At 41.4% G+C, this 15518-nt stretch overlaps 50 non-coding genes and 17 pseudogenes across 50 annotated transcripts; all 67 read right to left on the bottom strand.

Moving 5' to 3' along the window:
- Positions 1-27: 27 nt before the first annotated feature.
- On the bottom strand, positions 28-146 carry LOC135058335 (5S ribosomal RNA). Its single transcript, XR_010244765.1, has one exon. It is a non-coding gene; the product is annotated as a 5S ribosomal RNA (ribosomal RNA).
- Positions 147-253: 107 nt separating this feature from the next.
- Positions 254-372, bottom strand: LOC134892821 (5S ribosomal RNA; annotated as a pseudogene).
- A 107-nt stretch (positions 373-479) lies between these two features.
- LOC135062312 (5S ribosomal RNA) lies at positions 480-598 on the bottom strand. The gene has a single exon (XR_010248665.1). It is a non-coding gene; the product is annotated as a 5S ribosomal RNA (ribosomal RNA).
- A 107-nt stretch (positions 599-705) lies between these two features.
- LOC134893781 (5S ribosomal RNA) lies at positions 706-824 on the bottom strand (annotated as a pseudogene).
- A 107-nt stretch (positions 825-931) lies between these two features.
- LOC134887306 (5S ribosomal RNA) lies at positions 932-1050 on the bottom strand (annotated as a pseudogene).
- Positions 1051-1157: 107 nt separating this feature from the next.
- Positions 1158-1276, bottom strand: LOC134900526 (5S ribosomal RNA). Its single transcript, XR_010174034.1, has one exon. It is a non-coding gene; the product is annotated as a 5S ribosomal RNA (ribosomal RNA).
- A 107-nt stretch (positions 1277-1383) lies between these two features.
- On the bottom strand, positions 1384-1502 carry LOC134901819 (5S ribosomal RNA). Its single transcript, XR_010175297.1, has one exon. It is a non-coding gene; the product is annotated as a 5S ribosomal RNA (ribosomal RNA).
- A 107-nt stretch (positions 1503-1609) lies between these two features.
- LOC134886335 (5S ribosomal RNA) lies at positions 1610-1728 on the bottom strand. Its single transcript, XR_010170421.1, has one exon. It is a non-coding gene; the product is annotated as a 5S ribosomal RNA (ribosomal RNA).
- A 107-nt stretch (positions 1729-1835) lies between these two features.
- LOC135062928 (5S ribosomal RNA) lies at positions 1836-1954 on the bottom strand. The gene has a single exon (XR_010249271.1). It is a non-coding gene; the product is annotated as a 5S ribosomal RNA (ribosomal RNA).
- Positions 1955-2061: 107 nt separating this feature from the next.
- LOC135064293 (5S ribosomal RNA) lies at positions 2062-2180 on the bottom strand. Its single transcript, XR_010250603.1, has one exon. It is a non-coding gene; the product is annotated as a 5S ribosomal RNA (ribosomal RNA).
- A 107-nt stretch (positions 2181-2287) lies between these two features.
- LOC134900524 (5S ribosomal RNA) lies at positions 2288-2406 on the bottom strand. The gene has a single exon (XR_010174032.1). It is a non-coding gene; the product is annotated as a 5S ribosomal RNA (ribosomal RNA).
- Positions 2407-2513: 107 nt separating this feature from the next.
- On the bottom strand, positions 2514-2632 carry LOC135070757 (5S ribosomal RNA). Its single transcript, XR_010256910.1, has one exon. It is a non-coding gene; the product is annotated as a 5S ribosomal RNA (ribosomal RNA).
- Positions 2633-2739: 107 nt separating this feature from the next.
- On the bottom strand, positions 2740-2858 carry LOC134900523 (5S ribosomal RNA). Its single transcript, XR_010174031.1, has one exon. It is a non-coding gene; the product is annotated as a 5S ribosomal RNA (ribosomal RNA).
- A 107-nt stretch (positions 2859-2965) lies between these two features.
- Positions 2966-3084, bottom strand: LOC135069964 (5S ribosomal RNA). The gene has a single exon (XR_010256142.1). It is a non-coding gene; the product is annotated as a 5S ribosomal RNA (ribosomal RNA).
- Positions 3085-3191: 107 nt separating this feature from the next.
- LOC134888944 (5S ribosomal RNA) lies at positions 3192-3310 on the bottom strand (annotated as a pseudogene).
- Positions 3311-3417: 107 nt separating this feature from the next.
- LOC135064093 (5S ribosomal RNA) lies at positions 3418-3536 on the bottom strand. The gene has a single exon (XR_010250408.1). It is a non-coding gene; the product is annotated as a 5S ribosomal RNA (ribosomal RNA).
- Positions 3537-3643: 107 nt separating this feature from the next.
- LOC134900522 (5S ribosomal RNA) lies at positions 3644-3762 on the bottom strand. The gene has a single exon (XR_010174030.1). It is a non-coding gene; the product is annotated as a 5S ribosomal RNA (ribosomal RNA).
- Positions 3763-3869: 107 nt separating this feature from the next.
- Positions 3870-3988, bottom strand: LOC134900521 (5S ribosomal RNA). The gene has a single exon (XR_010174029.1). It is a non-coding gene; the product is annotated as a 5S ribosomal RNA (ribosomal RNA).
- Positions 3989-4095: 107 nt separating this feature from the next.
- On the bottom strand, positions 4096-4214 carry LOC134886334 (5S ribosomal RNA). Its single transcript, XR_010170420.1, has one exon. It is a non-coding gene; the product is annotated as a 5S ribosomal RNA (ribosomal RNA).
- A 107-nt stretch (positions 4215-4321) lies between these two features.
- Positions 4322-4440, bottom strand: LOC134887264 (5S ribosomal RNA; annotated as a pseudogene).
- A 107-nt stretch (positions 4441-4547) lies between these two features.
- Positions 4548-4666, bottom strand: LOC135058808 (5S ribosomal RNA). The gene has a single exon (XR_010245231.1). It is a non-coding gene; the product is annotated as a 5S ribosomal RNA (ribosomal RNA).
- Positions 4667-4773: 107 nt separating this feature from the next.
- LOC135063336 (5S ribosomal RNA) lies at positions 4774-4892 on the bottom strand. The gene has a single exon (XR_010249670.1). It is a non-coding gene; the product is annotated as a 5S ribosomal RNA (ribosomal RNA).
- A 107-nt stretch (positions 4893-4999) lies between these two features.
- On the bottom strand, positions 5000-5118 carry LOC135062927 (5S ribosomal RNA). Its single transcript, XR_010249270.1, has one exon. It is a non-coding gene; the product is annotated as a 5S ribosomal RNA (ribosomal RNA).
- Positions 5119-5225: 107 nt separating this feature from the next.
- Positions 5226-5344, bottom strand: LOC135064292 (5S ribosomal RNA). The gene has a single exon (XR_010250602.1). It is a non-coding gene; the product is annotated as a 5S ribosomal RNA (ribosomal RNA).
- A 107-nt stretch (positions 5345-5451) lies between these two features.
- On the bottom strand, positions 5452-5570 carry LOC134900520 (5S ribosomal RNA). Its single transcript, XR_010174028.1, has one exon. It is a non-coding gene; the product is annotated as a 5S ribosomal RNA (ribosomal RNA).
- A 107-nt stretch (positions 5571-5677) lies between these two features.
- On the bottom strand, positions 5678-5796 carry LOC134888232 (5S ribosomal RNA; annotated as a pseudogene).
- Positions 5797-5903: 107 nt separating this feature from the next.
- On the bottom strand, positions 5904-6022 carry LOC134900519 (5S ribosomal RNA). The gene has a single exon (XR_010174027.1). It is a non-coding gene; the product is annotated as a 5S ribosomal RNA (ribosomal RNA).
- Positions 6023-6129: 107 nt separating this feature from the next.
- LOC134888992 (5S ribosomal RNA) lies at positions 6130-6248 on the bottom strand (annotated as a pseudogene).
- A 107-nt stretch (positions 6249-6355) lies between these two features.
- On the bottom strand, positions 6356-6474 carry LOC134900518 (5S ribosomal RNA). The gene has a single exon (XR_010174026.1). It is a non-coding gene; the product is annotated as a 5S ribosomal RNA (ribosomal RNA).
- Positions 6475-6581: 107 nt separating this feature from the next.
- LOC134886058 (5S ribosomal RNA) lies at positions 6582-6700 on the bottom strand. Its single transcript, XR_010170155.1, has one exon. It is a non-coding gene; the product is annotated as a 5S ribosomal RNA (ribosomal RNA).
- A 107-nt stretch (positions 6701-6807) lies between these two features.
- LOC134900951 (5S ribosomal RNA) lies at positions 6808-6926 on the bottom strand. The gene has a single exon (XR_010174452.1). It is a non-coding gene; the product is annotated as a 5S ribosomal RNA (ribosomal RNA).
- A 106-nt stretch (positions 6927-7032) lies between these two features.
- On the bottom strand, positions 7033-7151 carry LOC134897873 (5S ribosomal RNA; annotated as a pseudogene).
- Positions 7152-7258: 107 nt separating this feature from the next.
- On the bottom strand, positions 7259-7377 carry LOC135060311 (5S ribosomal RNA). The gene has a single exon (XR_010246701.1). It is a non-coding gene; the product is annotated as a 5S ribosomal RNA (ribosomal RNA).
- A 107-nt stretch (positions 7378-7484) lies between these two features.
- On the bottom strand, positions 7485-7603 carry LOC134900517 (5S ribosomal RNA). The gene has a single exon (XR_010174025.1). It is a non-coding gene; the product is annotated as a 5S ribosomal RNA (ribosomal RNA).
- A 107-nt stretch (positions 7604-7710) lies between these two features.
- On the bottom strand, positions 7711-7829 carry LOC134893200 (5S ribosomal RNA; annotated as a pseudogene).
- A 107-nt stretch (positions 7830-7936) lies between these two features.
- LOC134888943 (5S ribosomal RNA) lies at positions 7937-8055 on the bottom strand (annotated as a pseudogene).
- A 107-nt stretch (positions 8056-8162) lies between these two features.
- On the bottom strand, positions 8163-8281 carry LOC135064092 (5S ribosomal RNA). Its single transcript, XR_010250407.1, has one exon. It is a non-coding gene; the product is annotated as a 5S ribosomal RNA (ribosomal RNA).
- Positions 8282-8388: 107 nt separating this feature from the next.
- Positions 8389-8507, bottom strand: LOC134900516 (5S ribosomal RNA). Its single transcript, XR_010174024.1, has one exon. It is a non-coding gene; the product is annotated as a 5S ribosomal RNA (ribosomal RNA).
- Positions 8508-8614: 107 nt separating this feature from the next.
- Positions 8615-8733, bottom strand: LOC134900515 (5S ribosomal RNA). Its single transcript, XR_010174023.1, has one exon. It is a non-coding gene; the product is annotated as a 5S ribosomal RNA (ribosomal RNA).
- Positions 8734-8840: 107 nt separating this feature from the next.
- On the bottom strand, positions 8841-8959 carry LOC134886333 (5S ribosomal RNA). Its single transcript, XR_010170419.1, has one exon. It is a non-coding gene; the product is annotated as a 5S ribosomal RNA (ribosomal RNA).
- A 107-nt stretch (positions 8960-9066) lies between these two features.
- LOC134887263 (5S ribosomal RNA) lies at positions 9067-9185 on the bottom strand (annotated as a pseudogene).
- A 107-nt stretch (positions 9186-9292) lies between these two features.
- On the bottom strand, positions 9293-9411 carry LOC135058807 (5S ribosomal RNA). Its single transcript, XR_010245230.1, has one exon. It is a non-coding gene; the product is annotated as a 5S ribosomal RNA (ribosomal RNA).
- Positions 9412-9518: 107 nt separating this feature from the next.
- Positions 9519-9637, bottom strand: LOC135060107 (5S ribosomal RNA). The gene has a single exon (XR_010246498.1). It is a non-coding gene; the product is annotated as a 5S ribosomal RNA (ribosomal RNA).
- A 107-nt stretch (positions 9638-9744) lies between these two features.
- Positions 9745-9863, bottom strand: LOC135062925 (5S ribosomal RNA). Its single transcript, XR_010249268.1, has one exon. It is a non-coding gene; the product is annotated as a 5S ribosomal RNA (ribosomal RNA).
- A 107-nt stretch (positions 9864-9970) lies between these two features.
- Positions 9971-10089, bottom strand: LOC135064291 (5S ribosomal RNA). The gene has a single exon (XR_010250601.1). It is a non-coding gene; the product is annotated as a 5S ribosomal RNA (ribosomal RNA).
- A 107-nt stretch (positions 10090-10196) lies between these two features.
- On the bottom strand, positions 10197-10315 carry LOC134900513 (5S ribosomal RNA). The gene has a single exon (XR_010174021.1). It is a non-coding gene; the product is annotated as a 5S ribosomal RNA (ribosomal RNA).
- A 107-nt stretch (positions 10316-10422) lies between these two features.
- LOC134888230 (5S ribosomal RNA) lies at positions 10423-10541 on the bottom strand (annotated as a pseudogene).
- Positions 10542-10648: 107 nt separating this feature from the next.
- On the bottom strand, positions 10649-10767 carry LOC134900512 (5S ribosomal RNA). Its single transcript, XR_010174020.1, has one exon. It is a non-coding gene; the product is annotated as a 5S ribosomal RNA (ribosomal RNA).
- Positions 10768-10874: 107 nt separating this feature from the next.
- On the bottom strand, positions 10875-10993 carry LOC134888991 (5S ribosomal RNA; annotated as a pseudogene).
- A 107-nt stretch (positions 10994-11100) lies between these two features.
- LOC134900511 (5S ribosomal RNA) lies at positions 11101-11219 on the bottom strand. The gene has a single exon (XR_010174019.1). It is a non-coding gene; the product is annotated as a 5S ribosomal RNA (ribosomal RNA).
- Positions 11220-11326: 107 nt separating this feature from the next.
- Positions 11327-11445, bottom strand: LOC134886056 (5S ribosomal RNA). The gene has a single exon (XR_010170153.1). It is a non-coding gene; the product is annotated as a 5S ribosomal RNA (ribosomal RNA).
- A 107-nt stretch (positions 11446-11552) lies between these two features.
- On the bottom strand, positions 11553-11671 carry LOC135064276 (5S ribosomal RNA). Its single transcript, XR_010250586.1, has one exon. It is a non-coding gene; the product is annotated as a 5S ribosomal RNA (ribosomal RNA).
- A 106-nt stretch (positions 11672-11777) lies between these two features.
- LOC134887961 (5S ribosomal RNA) lies at positions 11778-11896 on the bottom strand (annotated as a pseudogene).
- Positions 11897-12003: 107 nt separating this feature from the next.
- On the bottom strand, positions 12004-12122 carry LOC134887960 (5S ribosomal RNA; annotated as a pseudogene).
- Positions 12123-12229: 107 nt separating this feature from the next.
- On the bottom strand, positions 12230-12348 carry LOC135061788 (5S ribosomal RNA). The gene has a single exon (XR_010248158.1). It is a non-coding gene; the product is annotated as a 5S ribosomal RNA (ribosomal RNA).
- A 107-nt stretch (positions 12349-12455) lies between these two features.
- Positions 12456-12574, bottom strand: LOC134901143 (5S ribosomal RNA). The gene has a single exon (XR_010174637.1). It is a non-coding gene; the product is annotated as a 5S ribosomal RNA (ribosomal RNA).
- Positions 12575-12874: 300 nt separating this feature from the next.
- On the bottom strand, positions 12875-12993 carry LOC134888365 (5S ribosomal RNA; annotated as a pseudogene).
- A 107-nt stretch (positions 12994-13100) lies between these two features.
- On the bottom strand, positions 13101-13219 carry LOC134887959 (5S ribosomal RNA; annotated as a pseudogene).
- A 107-nt stretch (positions 13220-13326) lies between these two features.
- LOC135060106 (5S ribosomal RNA) lies at positions 13327-13445 on the bottom strand. Its single transcript, XR_010246497.1, has one exon. It is a non-coding gene; the product is annotated as a 5S ribosomal RNA (ribosomal RNA).
- Positions 13446-13552: 107 nt separating this feature from the next.
- Positions 13553-13671, bottom strand: LOC134901142 (5S ribosomal RNA). Its single transcript, XR_010174635.1, has one exon. It is a non-coding gene; the product is annotated as a 5S ribosomal RNA (ribosomal RNA).
- A 300-nt stretch (positions 13672-13971) lies between these two features.
- Positions 13972-14090, bottom strand: LOC134888214 (5S ribosomal RNA). The gene has a single exon (XR_010171116.1). It is a non-coding gene; the product is annotated as a 5S ribosomal RNA (ribosomal RNA).
- Positions 14091-14196: 106 nt separating this feature from the next.
- Positions 14197-14315, bottom strand: LOC134900510 (5S ribosomal RNA). The gene has a single exon (XR_010174018.1). It is a non-coding gene; the product is annotated as a 5S ribosomal RNA (ribosomal RNA).
- Positions 14316-14422: 107 nt separating this feature from the next.
- On the bottom strand, positions 14423-14541 carry LOC135068059 (5S ribosomal RNA). Its single transcript, XR_010254267.1, has one exon. It is a non-coding gene; the product is annotated as a 5S ribosomal RNA (ribosomal RNA).
- A 107-nt stretch (positions 14542-14648) lies between these two features.
- Positions 14649-14767, bottom strand: LOC134900509 (5S ribosomal RNA). The gene has a single exon (XR_010174017.1). It is a non-coding gene; the product is annotated as a 5S ribosomal RNA (ribosomal RNA).
- A 107-nt stretch (positions 14768-14874) lies between these two features.
- Positions 14875-14993, bottom strand: LOC135064236 (5S ribosomal RNA). Its single transcript, XR_010250547.1, has one exon. It is a non-coding gene; the product is annotated as a 5S ribosomal RNA (ribosomal RNA).
- Positions 14994-15100: 107 nt separating this feature from the next.
- LOC135067368 (5S ribosomal RNA) lies at positions 15101-15219 on the bottom strand. The gene has a single exon (XR_010253585.1). It is a non-coding gene; the product is annotated as a 5S ribosomal RNA (ribosomal RNA).
- A 107-nt stretch (positions 15220-15326) lies between these two features.
- LOC135070500 (5S ribosomal RNA) lies at positions 15327-15445 on the bottom strand. The gene has a single exon (XR_010256663.1). It is a non-coding gene; the product is annotated as a 5S ribosomal RNA (ribosomal RNA).
- Positions 15446-15518: the final 73 nt, after the last annotated feature.

Here is a 15518-nt window from a genome sequence, read left to right as displayed (position 1 = left end):
AACAGAACGGTGTTAGCAGTATAAAAATATCTACAGCACCTTGTATTCCCAGGTGGTCTCCCATCCAAGTACTAACCAGGCCCAACACTGCTTAGCTTCCAAGCTCAGATGAGATTGGGCGTATCCAGTGTGGTGTGGCTGTAGATGAGCTTTATGGTTTCTGTTAGAACTTTTCTACTTCTAACTACTGTTTCATAAATGAATACGTTTGAAAATGGAATGCATCAACAGAACGGTGTTGGCAGTATAAAAATATCTACAGCACCTTGTATTCCCAAGTAGTCTCCCATCCAAATACTAACCAGGCACAACACTGTTTAGCTTCCAAGATCAGATGAGATTGGGCGTATCCAGTGTGGTGTGGCTGTAGATGAGCTTTGTGGTTTCTGTTAGAACTTTTCTACTTCTAACTACTGGTTCATAAATGAATACGTTTTAAAATGGAATCCATCAACAGAACGGTGTTGGCAGTATAAAAATATCTACAGCACCTTGTATTCCCAGGTGGTCTCCCATCCAAGTACTAACCAGGCCCAACACTGCTTAGCTTCCAAGATCAGATGAGATTGGACGTATCCAGTGTGGTGTGGCTGTAGATAAACTTTTTGGTTTCTGTTAGAACTTTTCTACTTCTAACTCCTGGTTCATAAATGAATACGTTTAAAAATGGAATGCATCAACAGAACGGTGTTTTCAGTATAAAAATATCTACAGCACCTTGTATTACCGGGTGGTCTCCCATCCAAGTACTAACCAGGCCCAACACTGCTTAGCTTTCAAGATCAGATGAGATTGGGCGTATCCAGTGTGGTGTTGCTCTAGATGAACTTTCTGTTTTCTGTTAGAACTTTTCTACTTCTAACTACTGGTTCATAAATGAATACGTTTTAAAATGGAATGCATCAACAGAACGGTGTTGGCAGTATAAAAATATCTACAGCACCTTGTATTCCCTGGTGGTTTCCCATCCAAGTACTAACCAGGCCCAACACTGCTTAGCTTCCAAGATTAGATGAGATTGGGCGTATCCAGTGTGGTGTGGCTGTAGATGAGCTTTGTGGTTTCTGTTTGAACTTTTCTACTTCTAACTACTGGTTCATAAATGAATACATTTGAAAATTGAATGCATCAACAGAACGGTGTTGGCAGTATAAAAATATCTACAGCACCTTGTATTCCCAGGTGGTCTCCCATCCAAGTACTAACCAGGCCCAACACTGCTTAGCTTCCAAGATCAGATGAGATTGGGCGTATCCAGTGTGGTGTGGCTGTAGATGAGCTTTGTGGTTTCTGTTTGAACTTTTCTACTTCTAACTACTGGTTCATAAATGAATACATTTGAAAATTGAATGCATCAACAGAACGGTGTTGGCAGTATAAAAATATCTACAGCACCTTGTATTCCCAGGTGGTCTCCCATCCAAGTACTAACCAGGCCCAACACTGCTTAGCTTCCAAGATCAGATGAGATTGGGCGTATCCAGTGTGGTGTGGCTATAGATGAGCTTTGTGGTTTCTGTTAGAACTTTTCTACTTCTAACTACTGGTTCATAAATGAATACGTTTTAAAATGGAATCCATCAACAGAACGGTGTTGGCAGTATAAAAATATCTACAGCACCTTGTATTCCCAGGTGGTCTCCCATCCAAGTACTAACCAGGCCCAACACTGCTTAGCTTCCAACATCAGATGAGATTGGACGTATCCAGTGTGGTGTGGCTGTAGATAAACTTTTTGGTTTCTGTTAGAACTTTTCTACTTCTAACTCCTGGTTCATAAATGAATACGTTTAAAAATGGAATGCATCAACAGAACGGTGTTTTCAGTATAAAAATATCTACAGCACCTTGTATTCCCAGGTGGTCTCCCATCCAGGTACTAACCAGGCCCAACACTGCTTAACTTCCAAGATCAGATGAGATTGGGCATATCCAGTGTGGTGTGGCTGTAGAAGAGCTTTGTGGTTTCTGTTAGTACTTTTCTACTTCTAACTACTGGTTCATAAATGAATACGTTTGAAAATGGAATGCATCAACAGAACGGTGTTGGTAGTATAAAAATATCTACAGCACCTTGTATTCCCAGGTGGCCTCCCATCCAAGTACTAACCAGGCCCAACACTGCTTAGCTTCCAAGCTCAGATGAGATTGGGCGTATCCAGTGTGGTGTGGCTGTAGATGAGCTTTATGGTTTCTGTTAGAACTTTTCTACTTCTAACTACTGTTTCATAAATGAATACGTTTGAAAATGGAATGCATCAACAGAACGGTGTTGGTAGTATAAAAATATCTACAGCACCTTGTATTCCCAGGTGGTCTCCCATCCAAGTACTAACCAGGCCCAACACTGCTTAGCTTCCAAGATCAGATGAGATTGGGCGTATCCAGTGTGGTGTGGCTGTAGATGAGCTTTGTGGTTTCTGTTAGAACTTTTCTACTTCTAACTACTGGTTCATAAATGAATACGTTTGAAAATGGAATGCATCAACAGAAGGGTGTTGGCAGTATAAAAATATCTACATCACCTTGTATTCCCAGGTGGTCTCCCATCCAAGTACTAACCAGGCCCTACACTGCTTAGCTTCCAAGATCAGATGAGATTGGGCGTATCCAGTGTAGTGTGGCTGTAGATGAGCTTCGTGTGTTCTGTTAGAACTTTTCTACTTCTAACTACTGGTTCATAAATGAATACGTTTGAAAATGGAATGCATCAACAGAAGGGTGTTGGCAGTATAAAAATATCTACAGCACCTTGTATTCCCAGGTGGTCTCCCATCCAAGTACTAACCAGGCCCAACACTGCTTAGCTTCCAAGATCAGATGAGATTGGGCGTATCCAGTGTGGTGTGGCTGTAGATGAGCTTTGTGGTTTCTGTTAGAACTTTTCTACTTCTAACTACTGGTTCATAAATGAATACGTTTGAAAATGGAATGCATCAACAGAACGGTGTTGGCAGTATAAAAATATCTACAGCACCTTGTATTCCCAGGTGGTCTCCCATCCAAGTACTAACCAGGCCCAACACTGCTTAGCTTCCAAGATCAGATGAGATTGGGCGTATCCAGAAAGGTGTAGCTGTAGATGAGCTTTGTGGTTTCTGTTAGAACTTTTCTACTTCTAACTACTGGTTCATAAATTAATAAGTTTTAAAATGGAATGCATCAACAGAACGGTGTTGGCAGTATAAAAATATCTACAGCACCTTGTATTCCCAGGTGGTCTCCCATCCAAGTACTAACCAGGCCCAACACTGCTTAGCTTTCAAGATCAGATGAGATTGGGCGTATCCAATGTGGTGTTGCTCTAGATGAACTTTCTGTTTTCTGTTAGAACTTTTCTACTTCTAACTACTGGTTCATAAATGAATACGTTTTAAAATGGAATGCATCAACAGAACGGTGTTGGCAGTATAAAAATATCTACAGCACCTTGTATTCCCTGGTGGTTTCCCATCCAAGTACTAACCAGGCCCAACACTGCTTAGCTTCCAAGATCAGATGAGATTGGGCGTATCCAGTGTGGTGTGGCTGTAGATGAGCTTTGTGGTTTCTGTTTGAACTTTTCTACTTCTAACTACTGGTTCATAAATGAATACATTTGAAAATTGAATGCATCAACAGAACGGTGTTGGCAGTATAAAAATATCTACAGCACCTTGTATTCCCAGGTGGTCTCCCATCCAAGTACTAACCAGGCCCAACACTGCTTAGCTTCCAAGATCAGATGAGATTGGGCGTATCCAGTGTGGTGTGGCTGTAGATGAGCTTTGTGGTTTCTGTTTGAACTTTTCTACTTCTAACTACTGGTTCATAAATGAATACATTTGAAAATTGAATGCATCAACAGAACGGTGTTGGCAGTATAAAAATATCTACAGCACCTTGTATTCCCAGGTGGTCTCCCATCCAAGTACTAACCAGGCCCAACACTGCTTAGCTTCCAAGATCAGATGAGATTGGGCGTATCCAGTGTGGTGTGGCTGTAGATGAGCTTTGTGGTTTCTGTTAGAACTTTTCTACTTCTAACTACTGGTTCATAAATGAATACGTTTTAAAATGGAATCCATCAACAGAACGGTGTTGGCAGTATAAAAATATCTACAGCACCTTGTATTCCCAGGTGGTCTCCCATCCAAGTACTAACCAGGCCCAACACTGCTTAGCTTCCAACATCAGATGAGATTGGACGTATCCAGTGTGGTGTGGCTGTAGATAAACTTTTTGGTTTCTGTTAGAACTTTTCTACTTCTAACTCCTGGTTCATAAATGAATATGTTTAAAAATGGAATGCATCAACAGAACGGTGTTTTCAGTATAAAAATATCTACAGCACCTTGTATTACCGGGTGGTCTCCCATCCAAGTACTAACCAGGCCCAACACTGCTTAGCTTCCAAGATCAGATGAGATTGGGCGTATCCAGTGTGGTGTTGCTGTAGATGAACTTTCTGTTTTCTGTTAGAACTTTTCTACTTCTAACTACTGGTTCATAAATGAATACGTTTTAAAATGGAATGCATCAACAGAACGGTGTTGGCAGTATAAAAATATCTACAGCACCTTGTATTCCCAGGTGGTTTCCCATCCAAGTACTAACCAGGCCCAACACTGCTTAGCTTCCAAGATCAGATGAGATTGGGCGTATCCAGTGTGGTGTGGCTGTAGATGAGCTTTGTGGTTTCTGTTTGAACTTTTCTACTTCTAACTACTGGTTCATAAATGAATACATTTGAAAATTGAATGCATCAACAGAACGGTGTTGGCAGTATAAAAATATCTACAGCACCTTGTATTCCCAGGTGGTCTCCCAACCAAGTACTAACCAGGCCCAACACTGCTTAGCTTCCAAGATCAGATGAGATTGGGCGTATCCAGTGTGGTGTTGCTGTAGATGTACTTTCTGGTTTCTGTTAGAACTTTTCTACTTCTAACTACTGGTTCATTAATGAATACGTTTTAAAATGGAATGCATCAACAGAATGGTGTTGGCAGTATAAAAATATCTACAGCACCTTGTATTCCCAGGTGGTCTCCCATCCAGGTACTAACCAGGCCCAACACTGCTTAACTTCCAAGATCAGATGAGATTGGGCATATCCAGTGTGGTGTGGCTGTAGAAGAGCTTTGTGGTTTCTGTTAGTACTTTTCTACTTCTAACTACTGGTTCATAAATGAATACGTTTGAAAATGGAATGCATCAACAGAACGGTGTTGGTAGTATAAAAATATCTACAGCACCTTGTATTCCCAGGTGGCCTCCCATCCAAGTACTAACCAGGCCCAACACTGCTTAGCTTCCAAGCTCAGATGAGATTGGGCGTATCCAGTGTGGTGTGGCTGTAGATGAGCTTTATGGTTTCTGTTAGAACTTTTCTACTTCTAACTACTGTTTCATAAATGAATACGTTTGAAAATGGAATGCATCAACAGAACGGTGTTGGTAGTATAAAAATATCTACAGCACCTTGTATTCCCAGGTGGTCTCCCATCCAAGTACTAACCAGGCCCAACACTGCTTAGCTTCCAAGATCAGATGAGATTGGGCGTATCCAGTGTGGTGTGGCTGTAGATGAGCTTTGTGGTTTCTGTTAGAACTTTTCTACTTCTAACTACTGGTTCATAAATGAATACGTTTGAAAATGGAATGCATCAACAGAAGGGTGTTGGCAGTATAAAAATATCTACATCACCTTGTATTCCCAGGTGGCCTCCCATCCAAGTACTAACCAGGCCCTACACTGCTTAGCTTCCAAGATCAGATGAGATTGGGCGTATCCAGTGTAGTGTGGCTGTAGATGAGCTTCGTGTGTTCTGTTAGAACTTTTCTACTTCTAACTACTGGTTCATAAATGAATACGTTTGAAAATGGAATGCATCAACAGAAGGGTGTTGGCAGTATAAAAATATCTACAGCACCTTGTATTCCCAGGTGGTCTCCCATCCAAGTACTAACCAGGCCCAACACTGCTTAGCTTCCAAGATCAGATGAGATTGGGCGTATCCAGTGTGGTGTGGCTGTAGATGAGCTTTGTGGTTTCTGTTAGAACTTTTCTACTTCTAACTACTGGTTCATAAATGAATACGTTTGAAAATGGAATGCATCAACAGAACGGTGTTGGCAGTATAAAAATATCTACAGCACCTTGTATTCCCAGGTGGTCTCCCATCCAAGTACTAACCAGGCCCAACACTGCTTAGCTTCCAAGATCAGATGAGATTGGGCGTATCCAGAAAGGTGTAGCTGTGGATGAGCTTTGTGGTTTCTGTTAGAACTTTTCTACTTCTAACTACTGGTTCATAAATTAATAAGTTTTAAAATGGAATGCATCAACAGAACGGTGTTGGCAGTATAAAAATATCTACAGCACCTTGTATTCCCAGGTGGTCTCCCATCCAAGTACTAACCAGGCCCAACACTGCTTAGCTTCCAAGATCAGATGAGATTGGGCGTATCCAGTGTGGTGTGGCTGTAGATGAGCTTTGTGGTTTCTGTTAGAACTTTTCTACTTCTAACTACTGGTTCATAAATGAATTCGTTTGAAAATGGAATGCATCAACAGAACGGTGTTGGCAGTATAAAAATATCTACAGCACCTTGTATTCCCAGGTGGTCTCCCATCCAAGTACTAACCAGGCCCAACACTGCTTAGCTTTCAAGATCAGATGAGATTGGACGTATCCAGTATGGTGTGGCTGTAGATGAACTTTTTGGTTTCTGTTAGAACTTTTCTACTTCTAACTACTGGTTCATAAATTAATACGTTTTAAAATGGAATGCATCAACAGAACGGTGTTGGCAGTATAAAATTATCTACAGCACCTTGTATTCCCAGGCGGTCTCCCATCCAAGTACTAACCAGGCCCAACACTGCTTAGCTTCCAAGATCAGATGAGATTGGGCGTATCCAGTGTGGTGTGGCTGTAGATGAGCTTTATGGTTTCTGTTTGAACTTTTCTACTTCTAACTACTGGTTCATAAATGAATACATTTGAAAATTGAATGCATCAACAGAACGGTGTTGGCAGTATAAAATATCTACAGCACCTTGTAATCCCAGGTGGTCTCCCATCCAAATACTAACCAGGCCGAACACTGCTTAGCTTTCAAGATCAGATGAGATTGGGCGTATCCACTGTGTTTTGGCTGTAGATGAGCTTTGTGGTTTCTGTTAGAACTTTTCTACTTCTAACTACTGGTTCATAAATGAATACGTTTGAAAATAGAATGCATCAACAGAACGGTGTTGGCAGTATAAAAATATCTACAGCACCTTGTATTCCCAGGTGGTCTCCCATCCAAGTACTAACCAGGCCCAGCACTGCTTAGCTTCCAAGATCAGATGAGATTGGGCGTATGCAGTGTGGTGTGGCTGTAGATGAACTTTGTGGTTTCTGTGAGAACTTTTCTACTTCTAACTACTGGTTCATAAAAGAATACGTTTGAAAATGGAATGCATCAACAGAACGGTGTTGGCAGTATAAAAATATCTACAGCACCTTGTATTCCCAGGTGGTCTCCCATCCAAGTACTAACCAGGCCCAACACTGCTTAGCTTCCAAGATCAGATGAGATTGGGCGTATCCAGTGTGGTGTGGCTGTAGATGAGCTTTGTAGTTTCTGTTAGAACTTTTCTACTTCTAACTACTGGTTCATAAATGAATACGTTTTAAAATGGAATGCATCATCAGAACGGTGTTGGCAGTATAAAAATATCTACAGCACCTTGTATACCCAGGTGGTCTCCCATCCAAGTTCTAACCAAGCCCAACACTGCTTAGCTTCCAAGATCAGATGAGATTAGGCGTATCCAGTGTGGTGTGGCTGTAGATGAGTTTTATGGTTTCTGTTTGAACTTTTCTACTTCTAACTACTGGTTCATAAATGAATACATTTGAAAATTGAATGCATCAACAGAACAGTGTTGGCAGTATAACAATATCTACAGCACCTTGTATTCCCAGGTGGTCTCCCATCCAAGTACTAACCAGGCCCAACACTGCTTAGCTTTCAAGATCAGATGAGATTGGGCGTATCCAATGTGGTGTTGCTCTAGATGAACTTTCTGTTTTCTGTTAGAACTTTTCTACTTCTAACTACTGGTTCATAAATGAATACGTTTTAAAATGGAATGCATCAACAGAACGGTGTTGGCAGTATAAAAATATCTACAGCACCTTGTATTCCCTGGTGGTTTCCCATCCAAGTACTAACCAGGCCCAACACTGCTTAGCTTCCAAGATCAGATGAGATTGGGCGTATCCAGTGTGGTGTGGCTGTAGATGAGCTTTGTGGTTTCTGTTTGAACTTTTCTACTTCTAACTACTGGTTCATAAATGAATACATTTGAAAATTGAATGCATCAACAGAACGGTGTTGGCAGTATAAAAATATCTACAGCACCTTGTATTCCCAGGTGGTCTCCCATCCAAGTACTAACCAGGCCCAACACTGCTTAGCTTCCAAGATCAGATGAGATTGGGCGTATCCAGTGTGGTGTGGCTGTAGATGAGCTTTGTGGTTTCTGTTTGAACTTTTCTACTTCTAACTACTGGTTCATAAATGAATACATTTGAAAATTGAATGCATCAACAGAACGGTGTTGGCAGTATAAAAATATCTACAGCACCTTGTATTCCCAGGTGGTCTCCCATCCAAGTACTAACCAGGCCCAACACTGCTTAGCTTCCAAGATCAGATGAGATTGGGCGTATCCAGTGTGGTGTGGCTGTAGATGAGCTTTGTGGTTTCTGTTAGAACTTTTCTACTTCTAACTACTGGTTCATAAATGAATACGTTTTAAAATGGAATCCATCAACAGAACGGTGTTGGCAGTATAAAAATATCTACAGCACCTTGTATTCCCAGGTGGTCTCCCATCCAAGTACTAACCAGGCCCAACACTGCTTAGCTTCCAACATCAGATGAGATTGGACGTATCCAGTGTGGTGTGGCTGTAGATAAACTTTTTGGTTTCTGTTAGAACTTTTCTACTTCTAACTCCTGGTTCATAAATGAATACGTTTAAAAATGGAATGCATCAACAGAACGGTGTTTTCAGTATAAAAATATCTACAGCACCTTGTATTACCGGGTGGTCTCCCATCCAAGTACTAACCAGGCCCAACACTGCTTAGCTTCCAAGATCAGATGAGATTGGGCGTATCCAGTGTGGTGTTGCTGTAGATGAACTTTCTGTTTTCTGTTAGAACTTTTCTACTTCTAACTACTGGTTCATAAATGAATACGTTTTAAAATGGAATGCATCAACAGAACGGTGTTGGCAGTATAAAAATATCTACAGCACCTTGTATTCCCAGGTGGTTTCCCATCCAAGTACTAACCAGGCCCAACACTGCTTAGCTTCCAAGATCAGATGAGATTGGGCGTATCCAGTGTGGTGTGGCTGTAGATGAGCTTTGTGGTTTCTGTTTGAACTTTTCTACTTCTAACTACTGGTTCATAAATGAATACATTTGAAAATTGAATGCATCAACAGAACGGTGTTGGCAGTATAAAAATATCTACAGCACCTTGTATTCCCAGGTGGTCTCCCATCCAAGTACTAACCAGGCCCAACACTGCTTAGCTTCCAAGATCAGATGAGATTGGGCGTATCCAGTGTGGTGTTGCTGTAGATGTACTTTCTGGTTTCTGTTAGAACTTTTCTACTTCTAACTACTGGTTCATTAATGAATACGTTTTAAAATGGAATGCATCAACAGAATGGTGTTGGCAGTATAAAAATATCTACAGCACCTTGTATTCCCAGGTGGTCTCCCATCCAGGTACTAACCAGGCCCAACACTGCTTAACTTCCAAGATCAGATGAGATTGGGCATATCCAGTGTGGTGTGGCTGTAGAAGAGCTTTGTGGTTTCTGTTAGTACTTTTCTACTTCTAACTACTGGTTCATAAATGAATACGTTTGAAAATGGAATGCATCAACAGAACGGTGTTGGTAGTATAAAAATATCTACAGCACCTTGTATTCCCAGGTGGCCTCCCATCCAAGTACTAACCAGGCCCAACACTGCTTAGCTTCCAAGCTCAGATGAGATTGGGCGTATCCAGTGTGGTGTGGCTGTAGATGAGCTTTATGGTTTCTGTTAGAACTTTTCTACTTCTAACTACTGTTTCATAAATGAATACGTTTGAAAATGGAATGCATCAACAGAACGGTGTTGGTAGTATAAAAATATCTACAGCACCTTGTATTCCCAGGTGGTCTCCCATCCAAGTACTAACCAGGCCCAACACTGCTTAGCTTCCAAGATCAGATGAGATTGGGCGTATCCAGTGTGGTGTGGCTGTAGATGAGCTTTGTGGTTTCTGTTAGAACTTTTCTACTTCTAACTACTGGTTCATAAATGAATACGTTTGAAAATGGAATGCATCAACAGAAGGGTGTTGGCAGTATAAAAATATCTACATCACCTTGTATTCCCAGGTGGCCTCCCATCCAAGTACTAACCAGGCCCTACACTGCTTAGCTTCCAAGATCAGATGAGATTGGGCGTATCCAGTGTAGTGTGGCTGTAGATGAGCTTCGTGTGTTCTGTTAGAACTTTTCTACTTCTAACTACTGGTTCATAAATGAATACGTTTGAAAATGGAATGCATCAACAGAAGGGTGTTGGCAGTATAAAAATATCTACAGCACCTTGTATTCCCAGGTGGTCTCCCATCCAAGTACTAACCAGGCCCAACACTGCTTAGCTTCCAAGATCAGATGAGATTGGGCGTATCCAGTGTGGTGTGGCTGTAGATGAGCTTTGTGGTTTCTGTTAGAACTTTTCTACTTCTAACTACTGGTTCATAAATGAATACGTTTGAAAATGGAATGCATCAACAGAACGGTGTTGGCAGTATAAAAATATCTACAGCACCTTGTATTCCCAGGTGGTCTCCCATCCAAGTACTAACCAGGCCCAACACTGCTTAGCTTCCAAGATCAGATGAGATTGGGCGTATCCAGAAAGGTGTAGCTGTGGATGAGCTTTGTGGTTTCTGTTAGAACTTTTCTACTTCTAACTACTGGTTCATAAATTAATAAGTTTTAAAATGGAATGCATCAACAGAACGGTGTTGGCAGTATAAAAATATCTACAGCACCTTGTATTCCCAGGTGGTCTCCCATCCAAGTACTAACCAGGCCCAACACTGCTTAGCTTCCAAGATCAGATGAGATTGGGCGTATCCAGTGTGGTGTGGCTGTAGATGAGCTTTGTGGTTTCTGTTAGAACTTTTCTACTTCTAACTACTGGTTCATAAATGAATTCGTTTGAAAATGGAATGCATCAACAGAACGGTGTTGGCAGTATAAAAATATCTACAGCACCTTGTATTCCCAGGTGGTCTCCCATCCAAGTACTAACCAGGCCCAACACTGCTTAGCTTTCAAGATCAGATGAGATTGGACGTATCCAGTATGGTGTGGCTGTAGATGAACTTTTTGGTTTCTGTTAGAACTTTTCTACTTCTAACTACTGGTTCATAAATGAATTCGTTTGAAAATGGAATGCATCAACAGAACGGTGTTGGCAGTATAAAATTGTCTACAGCACCTTGTATTCCCAGGCGGTCTCCCATCCAAGTACTAACCAGGCCCAACACTGCTTAGCTTCCAAGATCAGATGAGATTGGGCGTATCCAATGTGGTGTGGCTGTAGATGAGCTTTATGGTTTCTGTTTGAACTTTTCTACTTCTAACTACTGGTTCATAAATGAATACATTTGAAAATTGAATGCATCAACAGAACTGTGTTGGCAGTATAAAATATCTACAGCACCTTGTATTCCCAGGTGGTCTCCCATCCAAGTACTAACCAGGCCCAACACTGCTTAGCTTCCAAGATCAGATGAGATTGGGCGTATCCACTGTGTTGTGGCTGTAGATGAGCTTTGTGGTTTCTGTTAGAACTTTTCTACTTCTAACTACTGGTTCATAAATGAATACGTTTGAAAATAGAATGCATCAACAGAACGGTGTTGGCAGTATAAAAATATCTACAGCACCTTGTATTCCCAGGTGGTCTCCCATCCAAGTACTAACCAGGCCCAACACTGCTTAGCTTCCAAGATCAGATGAGATTGGGCGTATCCACTGTGTTGTGGCTGTAGATGAGCTTTGTGGTTTCTGTTAGAACTTTTCTACTTCTAACTACTGGTTCATAAATGAATACGTTTGAAAATAGAATGCATCAACAGAACGGTGTTGGCAGTATAAAAATATCTACAGCACCTTGTATTCCCAGGTGGTCTCCCATCCAAGTACTAACCAGGCCCAGCACTGCTTAGCTTCCAAGATCAGATGAGATTGGGCGTATCCAGTGTGGTGTTGCTGTAGATGAACTTTCTGGTTTCTGTTAGAACTTTTCTACTTCTAACAACTGGTTCATAAATGAATACGTTTTAAAATGGAATGCATCAACAGAACGGTGTTGGCAGTATAAAAATATCTACAGCACCTTGTATTCCCAGGTGGTCTCCCATCCAAGTACTAAACAGGCCCAACACTGCTTAGCTTCCAAGATCAGATGAGATTGGGCGTATCCAGTGTGGTGTGGCTGTAGATGAGCTTTGTGGTTTCTGTTAGAACTTTTCTACTTCTAACTCAGGCATTCCCAACCACGGTACTCAAGGCACACCAACAGTGCAGGTTTTAGTGATATCAAGGCTGCAGCACAGATGGTTAAATCAAAATAATTTAGCTACTAATTAAGTCACCTGTGCTGAAGCCTGGATATCACAAAAACCTGCACTGTTAGTGTGCCTTGAGGACCGTGGTTGGGAATGCCTGTTCTAACTACTGGTTCATAAATGAATTCGTTTGAAAATGGAATGCATCAACAGAACGGTGTTGGCAGTATAAAATTATCTACAGCACCTTGTATTCCCAGGCGGTCTCCCATCCAAGTACTAACCAGGCCCAACACTGCTTAGCTTCCAAGATCAGATGAGATTGGGCGTATCCACTGTGTTGTGGCTGTAGATGAGCTTTGTGGTTTCTGTTAGAACTTTTCTACTTCTAACTACTGGTTCATAAATGAATACGTTTGAAAATAGAATGCATCAACAGAACGGTGTTGGCAGTATAAAAATATCTACAGCACCTTGTATTCCCAGGTGGTCTCCCATCCAAGTACTAACCAGGCCCAACACTGCTTAGCTTCCAAGATCAGATGAGATTGGGCGTATCCACTGTGTTGTGGCTGTAGATGAGCTTTGTGGTTTCTGTTAGAACTTTTCTATTTCTAACTACTGGTTCATAAATGAATACGTTTGAAAATAGAATGCATCAACAGAACGGTGTTGGCAGTATAAAAATATCTACAGCACCTTGTATTCCCAGGTGGTCTCCCATCCAAGTACTAACCAGGCCCAACACTGCTTAGCTTCCAAGATCAGATGAGATTGGGCGTATCCAGTGTGGTGTTGCTGTAGATGAACTTTCTGGTTTCTGTTAGAACTTTTCTACTTCTAACAACTGGTTCATAAATGAATACGTTTTAAAATGGAATGCATCAACAGAACGGTGTTGGCAGTATAAAAATATCTACAGCACCTTGTATTCCCAGGTGGTCTCCCATCCAAGTACTAAACAGGCCCAACACTGCTTAGCTTCCAAGATCAGATGAGATTGGGCGTATCCAGTGTGGTGTGGCTGTAGATGAGCTTTGTGGTTTCTGTTAGAACTTTTCTACTTCTAACTCAGGCATTCCCAACCACGGTACTCAAGGCACACCAACAGTGCAGGTTTTAGTGATATCAAGGCTGCAGCACAGATGGTTAAATCAAAATAATTTAGCTACTAATTAAGTCACCTGTGCTGAAGCCTGGATATCACAAAAACCTGCACTGTTAGTGTGCCTTGAGGACCGTGGTTGGGAATGCCTGTTCTAACTACTGGTTCATAAATGAATTCGTTTGAAAATGGAATGCATCAACAGAACGGTGTTGGCAGTATAAAATTATCTACAGCACCTTGTATTCCCAGGCGGTCTCCCATCCAAGTACTAACAAGGCCCAACACTGCTTAGCTTCCAAGATCAGATGAGATTGGGCGTATCCAGTGTGGTGTGGCTGTAGATGAGCTTTATGGTTTCTGTTTGAACTTTTCTACTTCTAACTACTGGTTCATAAATGAATACATTTGAAAATTGAATGCATCAACAGAACGGTGTTGGCAGTATAAAATATCTACAGCACCTTGTATTCCCAGGTGGTCTCCCATCCAAGTACTAACCAGGCCCAACACTGCTTAGCTTCCAAGATCAGATGAGATTGGGCGTATCCAGTGTGGTGTGGCTGTAGATGAGCTTTGTGGTTTTTGTTAGAACTTTTCTACTTCTAACTACTGGTTCATAAATGAATTCGTTTGAAAATGGAATGCATCAACAGAACGGTGTTGGCAGTATAAAAATATCTACAGCACCTTGTATTCCCAGGTGGTCTCCCATCCAAGTACTAACCAGGCCCAACACTGCTTAGCTTCCAAGATCAGATGAGATTAGACGTATCCAGTGTGGTGTGGCTGTAGATGAACTTTTTGGTTTCTGTTAGAACTTTTCTACTTCTAACTACTGGTTCATAAATGAATACGTTTTAAAATGGAATGCATCAACAGAACGGTGTTGGCAGTATAAAATTATCTACAGCACCTTGTATTCCCAGGTGGTCTCCCATCCAAGTACTAACCAGGCCCAACACTGCTTAGCTTCCAAGATCAGATGAGATTGGGCGTATCCAGTGTGGTGTGGCTGTAGATGAGCTTTATGGTTTCTGTTTGAACTTTTCTACTTCTAACTTCTGGTTCATAAATGAATACATTTGAAAATTGAATGCATCAACAGAACGGTGTTGGCAGTATAAAAATATCTACAGCACCTTGTATTCCCAGGTGGTCTCCCATCCAAGTACTAACCAGGCCCAACACTGCTTAGCTTCCAAGATCAGATGAGATTGGGCATATCCAGTATGGTGTGGCTGTAGATGAGCTTTGTAGTTTCTGTTAGAACTTTTCTACTTCTAACTACTGGTTCATAAATGAATACGTTTGAAAATGGAATGCATCAACAGAACGGTGTTGGCAGTATAAAAATATCTACAGCACCTTGTATTCCCAGGTGGTCTCCCATCCAAGTACTAACCAGACCCAACACTGCTTAGCTTCCAAGATCAGATGAGATTGGGCGTATCCAGTGTGGTGTTGCTGTAGATGAACTTTCTGGTTTCTGTTAGAACTTTTCTACTTCTAACAACTGGTTCATAAATGAATACGTTTTAAAATGGAATGCATCAACAGAACGGTGTTGGCAGTATAAAAATATCTACAGCACCTTGTATTCCCAGGTGGTCTCCCATCCAAGTACTAAACAGGCCCAACACTGCTTAGCTTCCAAGATCAGATGATATTGGGCGTATCCAGTGTGGTGTGGCTGTAGATGAGCTTTGTGGTTTCTGTTAGAACTTTTCTACTTCTAACTCAGGCATTCCCAACCACGGTACTCAAGGCACAC

The sequence above is a fragment of the Pseudophryne corroboree genome, chromosome 3 (genome assembly GCF_028390025.1).
Source record: "Pseudophryne corroboree isolate aPseCor3 chromosome 3, aPseCor3.hap2, whole genome shotgun sequence".
NCBI lineage: Eukaryota > Metazoa > Chordata > Amphibia > Anura > Myobatrachidae > Pseudophryne > Pseudophryne corroboree.
The sequence above is the reverse complement of the archived record's forward strand: the minus strand, read 5'-3'. Positions and strand labels throughout refer to the sequence as shown.